Below are 10297 nucleotides of genomic sequence, written 5' to 3'. Positions count from 1 at the left end.
AGTGCATGGATTTGTGCACAATGAAAAGGAAATTAAATTAGAAGGTGGTCGGCGGGGCAGGACTGTGCGAGAAGGGCCCACACACACCCTGGAGCCAACCTCCTGCAGTCCCTCCCCAGCGTCTGTGGAGTGAGTGGGGTCCCTCCGGTAGGTGGGGGCCTTTGGCCTGGCCTGTGGGGATCGGGTCGAAACCGGCTCTCCGACATCCCGTGGGGTTCCAGAGTGTGAGAGGGCACTCTGCAAAGTTGCTGTCATATAGGGTATGGAACGCAAATGCAAGTGTACAGTAAACCAGATTTGGGGCCAACAGTGCCCCAGCAACAGCATAACCCACAGCCAAAGGTGGAATCGTGCGGCCCCACAAGGAATAGGGCTTCCTCCTCTCTGGTTTCGGTGTGCGTCACCCGAGAACTGGAGCTGCCAAGTCACTGCAGCTTGGCAGCCCCTGTGTTGAGCGTCTGTCCCCTTGTGGTCAGTGCATGTTATAGCAACCGGTCAGATGGTTGGAAACGTAGCATATTAGCCTTTTCCTAGTATATATATAGATAATGCTTACTGTGTAATGCCTGAAAATAGTTGTCTCATTATATTTTGTCCAGTTTTACAGTTGTTTGTGGTGGGCAAGCAGGGTCAGCACCAGTTACTCCATCATCATAAGAGGAAGTGATTTTGCCCACAGGTTCTTTTCCCATTGGATCTGAACACCAGTTTTGGTGGTTGTTAAAGGAGGAAAAGTAATACTGAAGCTGGCCTCATGGTGCTTGTAGTCTGCTCTATAGCATGTGGGCTAGTTTCAAATAAAGCAAAAGGGGTGGGGAGAAGAAAAAAGGAAAAAGAAGTGGAAGTGGTTTAGTTTACTTTTCTGTGTTACACTTCAATTTTTAAAAAATGTTTTTTAAAAGGTAAAAATCAAGCAAAATGGTGACAGACTCATAGAGAGCAGACTGACACATAACCATTGTACCAGTAATGACCATAAAGACTGGTGTTGAGCCCTAGCCGGTTTGGCTCAGTGGATAGAGCATCGGCCTGCAGATCAAAGGGTCCCAGGTTCAGTTCTGGTCAAGGGCATGTACCTCGGTTGCAGGCTCCTCCCCAGCCCGGGGCCCTGGATGGGGGCATGCAGGAGGTAACCAATTGATGTGTTTCCCTCACATTGATATTTCTGTCTTTCTCTCTCTCTTCCACTCTCTCTAAAGATCAATGGAAAAAATCCTGAGGTGAGGATTAAAAAAATAATTATAAAATAAAATAAATAAAATAAAATTCCTCTCCTAAAAAAAGAAAAGACTGGTTTGGGGAGGATTATTTTGAGTTCACTTGAGTGCTTACAAAGAAAAAAATTACAAGCTCAAGTCCATTAACTCTCAGCCCATCAGTCTATAGCTGCAGTCCTCATATTCCTGAAAATCAACTGAACTGGATGATGAATTATGAGTTGAACTTGGTCTCATCAAGTTTTTCATGTGAAAGGGCATTTATAAGGAATGGGACTCTGAAACTTGGAATGGAGACATCTATCTGTTTGGACCCAGATGAGACTGACAGTCTTGAATCAAGTCATTCTGAACCTCCTTTACCAGTTGAAGCCCGGCAGTGTCTAGAATAACTCTTTCACTGCTTAAAATCTTGTGATAACCTCACCTAGGACAGACCCCTTAAAAGTGGATGCTGTTTTTAAGGTCCACCACAACCACCTCAAAATGCCACTAGACTCACAACTAGGGTCAAATCTCAGCATACTTCAGGCAGCCAGGTAATATATAAGCCAGGAAGAAATAGCTTACATACCAAACAGGCAGAGTAGATGGCAAATGATGGGAGATGCACACCATCAAATATGATGCTATAGCTAGAATGAACTAGATGTATATTTTGCAACATGGGTAAATCTTCAAAACATGGTGATGAGAAGTTAGAAGAACCAATATATATATATATGAAAGTCTAAGTGACCATTCGACCAGTACCTATGACATGCACTGACCACCAGGGGGCAGACGCTCAATGCAGGAGCAGAAACCACAGGCAGGAAACATGGAACAGACTGATGAATCTCAGAGGGAAGGGGGAGGGGAGAGGGAGGGGAATGATTAACCAAAAAACATATGCATACTAGAGGCCCGGTGCACAGATTTGTGCACCAGTGGGGTCCCTTGGCCTGGCCTGTGGGGACCGGGCTGAAACCGGCAGTCCGACATCCCAAGGGGTCCCAGATTGTGAGAGGGCACAGGCCAGGCCAAGGAACACCACTGGTGAAAGAAATAGACTTACAAGCCCAGGAAGTGCCGAGAACTCCAAACAAGAGGAATCCAAAGAGGACCACACCAAGACACATCATAATTAAAATGCCAAGGGCAAAAGACAAAGAGAGAATCTTAAAAGCAGCAAGAGAAAAACAGTTACCTACAAGGGAGTACCCATATGACTGTCAGCTGATTTCTCAACAGAAACTATGCAGGACAGAAGGGAGTGACAAGAAATATTCACAGTGATGAAGAGCAAGAACCTAAAACCAAGATTACTCTACCCAGCAAAGCTATCATTTAGAATTGATGGTCAGATAAAGAGCTTCACAGACAAGAAAAAGCTAAAGGAGTTCATCACCACCAAACCAGTATCATATGAAATGCTGAGGGGTATTCTTTAAGAAGAGGAAGAAGAAGAAAAAGGTAAAGATAAAAATTATGAACAATAAAGTGACAACAAATACATATCTATCAACAAGTGAATCTAAAAATCAAATGAATAAAAAATCTGATGAACAGAATAAACTGGTAAATGTAATAGATTAAGGGGCATGGAAATGGAATGGACTGACAATTCTCGGGGGGAAGGGGATGTGGGGGGTGTGGGAAGAGATGGGATAAAGATCTTATATGCATGTATGCAGTACCTATGGACTCGGACAGTGGGGTGGTGAGGGCCTAGGGTGGGGTGGGAACCGGGTGGAGGGGAGCTATGGGGGGAAAAAGAGGGACATCTGTAATAATCTGAATAAAGATTTAAAAATGTATATATAGAATGAAAAGTGATGCAAGAAAATAGTATCCATAAAAAAAAGGACCCTGTGTGAAAAATCACATTAATGTACCCAAAAAATGAGGAATATGACTCAGGAGAAAAAGGAAAAACCTTGGCTTGCAGTAGGGACTTTCAGTCCTTTACAAGATGCTGATCTAACATAAGGTGCTGGCTCCCTCCCCAATTCCAGCCCTAAAGATGACACATGAGAAAAACTGACAGATGAAATCTGCTACTTATGCAGCATTTACCACATGCCAGGCACTATTAACTCAGTTAATCTTCTCAGCCAATGCTATTAGATATTATGAACCCCATTTTACAGATGAGAAAACAAGTATAGAGAGGTTAAGTAACTTCCCTAAGGTTACACAGCTGGTAATGCTGGAGCTGAAATTTGAACTCAGTCTCTACCTATAGCAGTGGTTCTTAACCTTGGCTGCACATTAGAATCACCTGGGAATCTTTTTAAAATCCAGATTTCTGGGCCTCATCCTCCAGAAATTCTGTTTCTTTGTTATGGGGTGGGGCCACATTAGATTCCCAGGGGATTCTAATGTGCAGCCAAGGTTAAGAACCACTGACCTATAGAGATGAGTCTGTGGCAGGGATGAAGGTCAGGGGAGAGTGGCCTAAAATGGTATAGGGGCAGGCACCATTACAGAGATGCCAGGATAAATTTCTAATTGTGCCCTCCCCCCACACTCCATTCCAACATTGCTGAGATCATTCTCTACTTCATCACCATGGCAAGACAGAGAAGAGCAGTTCCCAGTCAACAGGAGCTGTTGGAGTGGAGAGCATATTACATGTGCAGGCCGTGTCAAACATACACTGAAACCCCAACCCTCCATCTTGAGCTAGGAAAAACAACTTAGATCTTCAAGGCAGGAATTTGGCCAAGGTTTCCTTGAGGAATATTACTAGCCCAAGAGGAAAAACCTAAAGGCATTGGAATCAGGGGTTCCCCAACAAACAATCCCCACAGTTGAGTTCAAAGCCGAAAAGCCTTCAGAGATTACAAACATTTTAATCTCCTACTCTTATAATCATAAGCATGAAACCAAAACTTTCCATTCATTTTAGGAAAGCCTCTAACATGGAAGATGGAGTTTGAGGTAGAAAAAACAAATAGCAATTACCTTAAGGGGGGAAAACACTCTGCAGGAAGAAAACTTTTTTTAAAAAGTAGTATCTTTACAAAATTTACTATAAAACTACAGTAATCAAGATAAAGGTAGACATACTAATAAGAAAAAGTACAGTAATGTACCTAGGTATATATGGCTCTTACAAATATGCTGAGATTTTCAACAAAAGATGCTAAAATAAATGGATATCCATGTTTGTTTGTTTTAAAACATTTTTATTGATTTCAGAGAGGGAGAGAAACATCAATGATGGCGCATGACTAGTGAGCTGGACTGGGACAGGTCGCATCGTGACCACCCAGGTGGCAGGGACGCAGGGCCAGCCACTGGGGGCGGGGGAGCTTTGAAAGCTTTATTCATTTTCATTCTCTCTCTCTTCCACCTAGCAGTCAAGAAGGATGGACTCCCCCATGATGTGGATGAAGGGCTGTCCCTTAGACTTTTAAATTTAATTAGCCAGTGGCCCCTGGGCCAAAAGAGATTGATTGGCTGCCTCCTGCACACCCGACTGGGGATCAAGCCTGCAACCAGGGCATGTGCCCTTGACTGGAATCAAACCCGGCACTCTTTAGTCCAAAGGACGATGCTCTATCCACTGAACCAAACAGGCTAGGGCTTATATCCATGTTTTTTAAAAATAAGTTTCAAATCCTACATCATAAAAATATGAAAAAATGGATTACTAGTATAGACCTAATAAACAAAACATCACTTTCTTCCTTAATCTTCCCTCTGACAGCTGTCAGTCGATGTATGTTTCTATTTTATTTTGATTAGATTCCACATATGTGAGATTATATAGTATTTATCTTTTGCTTTGACTGGCTTATTTTTACTCAGCATACTTTCCAGGTCCATCCATACTGTTGCAAAAGATTTTCTTTAGTCGAGTAGTATTCTATTGTGTAAATATACCACAGCTTTTTTTATCCACTCTATTGATGGGCACTTGGGTTGTTTCCAGATCTTGGCTATTGAAATAATGCTGCAATGAACATAGGAATGCATATATTTTTTCAAATTAGTGTTTGGAGTTTCTTCAGATATATTCCCAAAAGTCAGATCACTGGTTCAAAGGGTAGTCCTTTTTAATTTTTTGAGGCAACTCCAGTTTTCCAGTGGCTGCGCCTGTCTGCATTCCCGTAACAGTGCATGAGATATCTCATTGTGGTTTTAGTTTGCATTTCTGATTGACATTGAGCATCTTTTCCTATCTATTGGCAATCTGAATGTCCTCTGAATAAGTGTTTATTCAGGCCCTTTGCCCAGATTTCTAATTGAGTTGTATGCTTTGGTGTTAAGTTCCTTATATTTTCAAAACTAACCACTTATCAGATATAGCATTGGTAAATATGTTCTCCCATACAGTGGGCTGCCCTTTCCATTTTGTTGGTTTCTCTTGCTGTGCAGCTTGTTTGGTGTAACCCAGCCGTGGGCAAACTACGGCCTGCGGGCCGGATCCGGCCAGTTTGAAATGAATAAAACTAAAAAAAAAAAAAAAAAAGACCGTACCCTTTTATGTAATGTTTACTTTGAATTTATATTAGTTCACACAAACACTCCATCCATGCTTTTGTTCCAGCCCTCCGATCCAGTTTAAGAACCCATTGTGGTTTGCCCACCCCTGGTGTAACCCCATGTTTTTTTCCTGTATTGCTGAGTTGTCTGAGATTTTATGGCCTGTTTTCTCTGAAGATTTTTATGGTTTTGTGACTTTTAAGTCTTTTATCCATTTTTAGTTTATTATGTATGGTGTTAAGTTGGTGGTCTAGTCTCATTTTTTTTTTACATGTACCTGTCCAATTTTCCCAACACCATTTATTGAAGAAACTGTCTTTATTCCATTGTATGCTCCCGTCTCCTGTCAAGTATCAACCATAATGGTATGGGTTTATTTCTGGGTTCTCTGTTCTGTTCCACTGATCTATTTGCCTATTCTTATGCTAGTACCAGGCTGTTTTGATTACAATGGCCTTGTAGTATAGTTTAAGAAACATAGACAACAGTGTGGTGATAGCCAAAGGGAAAGGGGGAGGGATAAATGGGGATGCAGAGACTTGACTTTGGGTGAACACACCAGACAGTATGCAAATACTGAGTTGTTCACTTGAAACCTGTATGTAGAAGACAAAAAATCTTAATGACCTCAAAGTAGACAGTTTTAATAGGTCACAGGCAGCAATAACCACAAAGTTTGACAAATTAAATTGCTCATCAATAATAATAGACAAGCCCCAGCCAGTGTGGCTCGGTTGGATCATCATCCTGTGCACCTAAAAGTCTCCAGTTCTACTCCCAGTCATGGCACATACCCAGGTTGCAGGTTGGACCCCTGGCCAGAAGTGCATGTGTGTGGCAACGGATCCATGTTTCTCTCCCTTCCTCTAATCAATAAAAACGTATTTTAAACAGACAGACATCCTCAGGTGAGGATTACAAAAAAATTAGGACGAAGACTAGGAGAAAATATTCACAACACACATTATCTGACAATAAACTTGTATCCAGAATACATAATATTTGCAGTATTTAAAAGATGATCCAGCTCTGGACAGTATGGCTCAGTTGGTTGAGCATTGTTCTATGCACCAAAAGGTTGCTAATTTGATTCCCAGTAAGGGATCATGCCCAGGTTTTGGTGTGCTGGAGGCAACCAATCATTGTCTCTTTCCTCTCTCTTAAAAAAAAAAATTTGAAAAAAATTAAAAAGACATCCAGTTTTTTGGAACTGACAAAACACTTGGACAGTTTGTGAAAGATATACAGATGGCTATAAGAACATGAGGAACTGCCCCATTATAAAATACAATGTGACATACTGGATTGGATCCTGGAACAGAGAGGATAGTAGTGGGAAAATTGTGAAATTTGAAGTTTAGTTAAGTCATATTCCAATGTTAATTTCTTAAGTTTTGACAAATGTGCCAGTTATATAAGATTAAAGAAATAGATCAATAAATGTTGGAAAGCAACCAGAACTCTTCATAAATTTTAGTCAATAGCCCAAAACTGGTAATAGCCCAGATAACCATCAATAGAATGGACAAACTATGCACATATAGTATACACTGAAATTCTACTCTGTAACAAAAAAAAAACTACCCATAATTATAACAATCTCAAAAACATGCTGAAAGCAGACATAAAAAATATTCTAGTGATATAATCATTGCTTCTCTGGGGGTGGGAGATACTGTTGACTGGGATGGCATTTTTCTGGAACTGATTATGGGCTGAGGTTATTTATAGAATGACAACACTTGGGCCTTTTTCTGTCATCCTAATTCTCAGTAGTTAACATTCCTTTTTCATGTGGTTAAAGTTCCATGCAACTGGCTATAACTCAAAGGCAATACACTATTTTCGGTGCTAGGAAAGTTAATTCGTATATTAGGATCCACAAAACGGAAGCTGCCCCAGTGGCCTGGCCCATGTCACAAATTTAAGCCTATATTTATATGTAACACCTGTCAAGGAAATCTTTACACCAGGGGTCCTCAAACTTTTTAAACAGGGGGCCAGTTCACTGTCCCTCAGACCATTGGAGGGCCAGACTATAGTTTAAAAAAAAAAAAACTATGAACAAATTCCTATGCACACTGCACATATCTTATTTGGAAGTAAAAAAACAAAACGGGAACAAATACAATATTTGTATTTGCATGTGGCCTGCGGGCCGTAGTTTGAGGACCCCTGCTTTATACCAACCACAATCTTCCAACTCAACTTTAGCTAGCTCACCTTAACCTAGGTAACTGGACCTGGTAATACCTCAGTCCATGGTTTTCCCTTGAATAAAGGACAAATGTTACAAGTTGGTTTGGCATTAAGTATCAGGTCAGATGTATATATAACTGTCAGAGAAACAAAATTGTGAATACAGAAAATACATTAATCATGTGCTGATTTAACAGCAATGCTGAAGGACTTTAGTCCAAGGTGGATTCACTGCCAACTGAGTTTCCATACCAATTTTCCCCGAGTTAAGTAAGCAAGATTAAAAGCAGTACGGTACATCTTTGCTATTTTAACTCCTAGTTTGTTATTGCCCCCATTTCATTTCAGGGTAAGGATTAAATGAAACCATCCAAATTACCTTGATGCCTACCTGGAGCTCACTCCCCAAAGAAACAAAGTCCAGTGACAGCAATAGGCCACCTCAGTGACTATGTTACTTAATAACTGCTCAAGTGCCAACAGTGGATGAGAACTAGATTTGGGGAAGGGGCCAGGTTAATGTCATATTTAAAAGTTAAGTGGCCTGGCCAGTGTAGCTCAGCAGTTGAGAGTGGACCTATGCACCAAGAGGTCACAGTTCAATTCCTGGTCAAACCACATGCTGGGGTTGCAGGCTTGAGCCCCAGTGGAGGATGGGGTGGTAGTGGTTTGCAGGAGGCAGCCAATCAGTGATTCTCATCATTGAGGACTCTCTCCCTTCCTTTCAGAAAAAAAAGTCTAAATAAATTCCTTATTGCAAATAAGAACCCAGGGCCACAAAAATGAATATTAAGTTTTATTAAGTTTCAAATACAAAACATTCCAAAAAGAGAAAAGTAATCTATAATACCTATGTTCTATATTCAAATAAACAAGGAAAACACTATCATTCTGTTTTTTTTTTTTTTTACAGCCAGTATAAAGCCAGAAATATCAAGACCAATTCTTTTCCAATGAGAGCAGAATTAAGTCTGCTGGGTCAGTAAACTACTTGCCAAATGGCTGTCTTGGTCATTTAAGCATACTTCCTAATTTGAATTTAGTATTGATATTTACTATAATTAATCTCAATGTTCTACACTATCTTCAAGATATCTAAATAAAATCTCAGGACTCAAAAGCATAAGCCCAAGTAATTTAAGATTATAGAATTGAGGAAGACAGCTATATATAAGTGCAACAGCCATTTAAAATTTGGCCAATACCCTCATGGTCTGTGATTAAGAGCCTGTCAAATGAGGGTTACATCATTTTTATTATTTCCCACAATCACAAATGTTGGACATGATAGTACTGCTATTTTTATTACGCAAAAAATCTTGAGTTGATTTTTCTAACCCAACAACTCAACTCTGTTTCCTTTGAGAACAGTAGGTTTTATACTATTGGCTCTGGAGTCTCCAACATAATGAAGCTGTATTTGGATTTGTTTCCAAGATAGGAGGTGGGGGTAACATAGGCTAACAAAAATACAGTTTAAAAAGCCAAGTGGCCCAATTTTGTTTCCAGTTTTTAAATGTGCTTTCAATCATTTCAGCCATGTTTCCAGTTACTTTAGTTTCCAGATACTACTCTTCCCTTTAGTTTTGTTTTATGACTTAGTCCCAGTTCTGGATAATAAACAGCAGTGTTTCACTTGCTGAAAATCAGATAAGAGCTACCGCTTATGCCTTTCATTTTTTCTAATTAACTTTCTGACATTGATAATTAGGAAGTTCTAAATTAAAGTTGTTCCTAATGACTTTAGCTTAACAATGAAAGCCAAAGCTATAAAATCTACATAAAGAACCATGAGCGCTCACTACCTCCACTTACCAATTTCCTTAATTGCTCCTTTCTCCATCTGTCAATTATTATTTATCTACCACTCCCTAGTTAAGAGTGCTAACCAACACTGATGCCTTTGTCCAACAGGAACCCTTGAAGGCAAAAATCTATTGCTTGCACCAAACCAATTCTGATGAGCACTGCTTATGCAACTGTTGTGCCTTATGCACATTCTGCATTCTTCTGCTTCAACAACTCTGTAAAATGAAAAGCATGTGATCAGGTCAATTACTCCTCCTTACCTAGTCTTTAAATACATGCTATTTTGTTGCTTTAACTGACAACAATGCATTTGCTTTAAGTTGTAAACTCTAAAAGCAACCATAAATACCCAGTACAATTCCTGTAAGCATCAATTTAGTGTAATCAAGACTATATAACTATCATTACACCAATAAAATTGTTTTTCAAACTGGGAACTTAGCAGCTGCATCTAGTCTCCCTTTAGTGGATTTGTACTGTGTACTGCAATCAACCAGGTACTGATAATAGGAAATTTGCTCATATGCCAAAACATAAGCTATACATCTGCAGTCAACAACTGCTTATGCAGAAAAAGCACTAACAAATTTTATACA

General features: G+C 40.0%; 1 pseudogene; it reads left to right on the top strand.

The window, feature by feature from the left end:
* Positions 1 to 671: 671 nt before the first annotated feature.
* On the top strand, positions 672 to 803 carry LOC111827265 (annotated as a pseudogene).
* The last annotated feature ends 9494 nt before the right edge of the window (positions 804 to 10297 follow it).

Source organism: Myotis lucifugus, unplaced genomic scaffold (assembly GCF_000147115.1).
Source record: "Myotis lucifugus unplaced genomic scaffold, Myoluc2.0 scaffold_2, whole genome shotgun sequence".
Lineage (NCBI taxonomy): Eukaryota > Metazoa > Chordata > Mammalia > Chiroptera > Vespertilionidae > Myotis > Myotis lucifugus.
The sequence above is the reverse complement of the archived record's forward strand: the minus strand, read 5'-3'. Positions and strand labels throughout refer to the sequence as shown.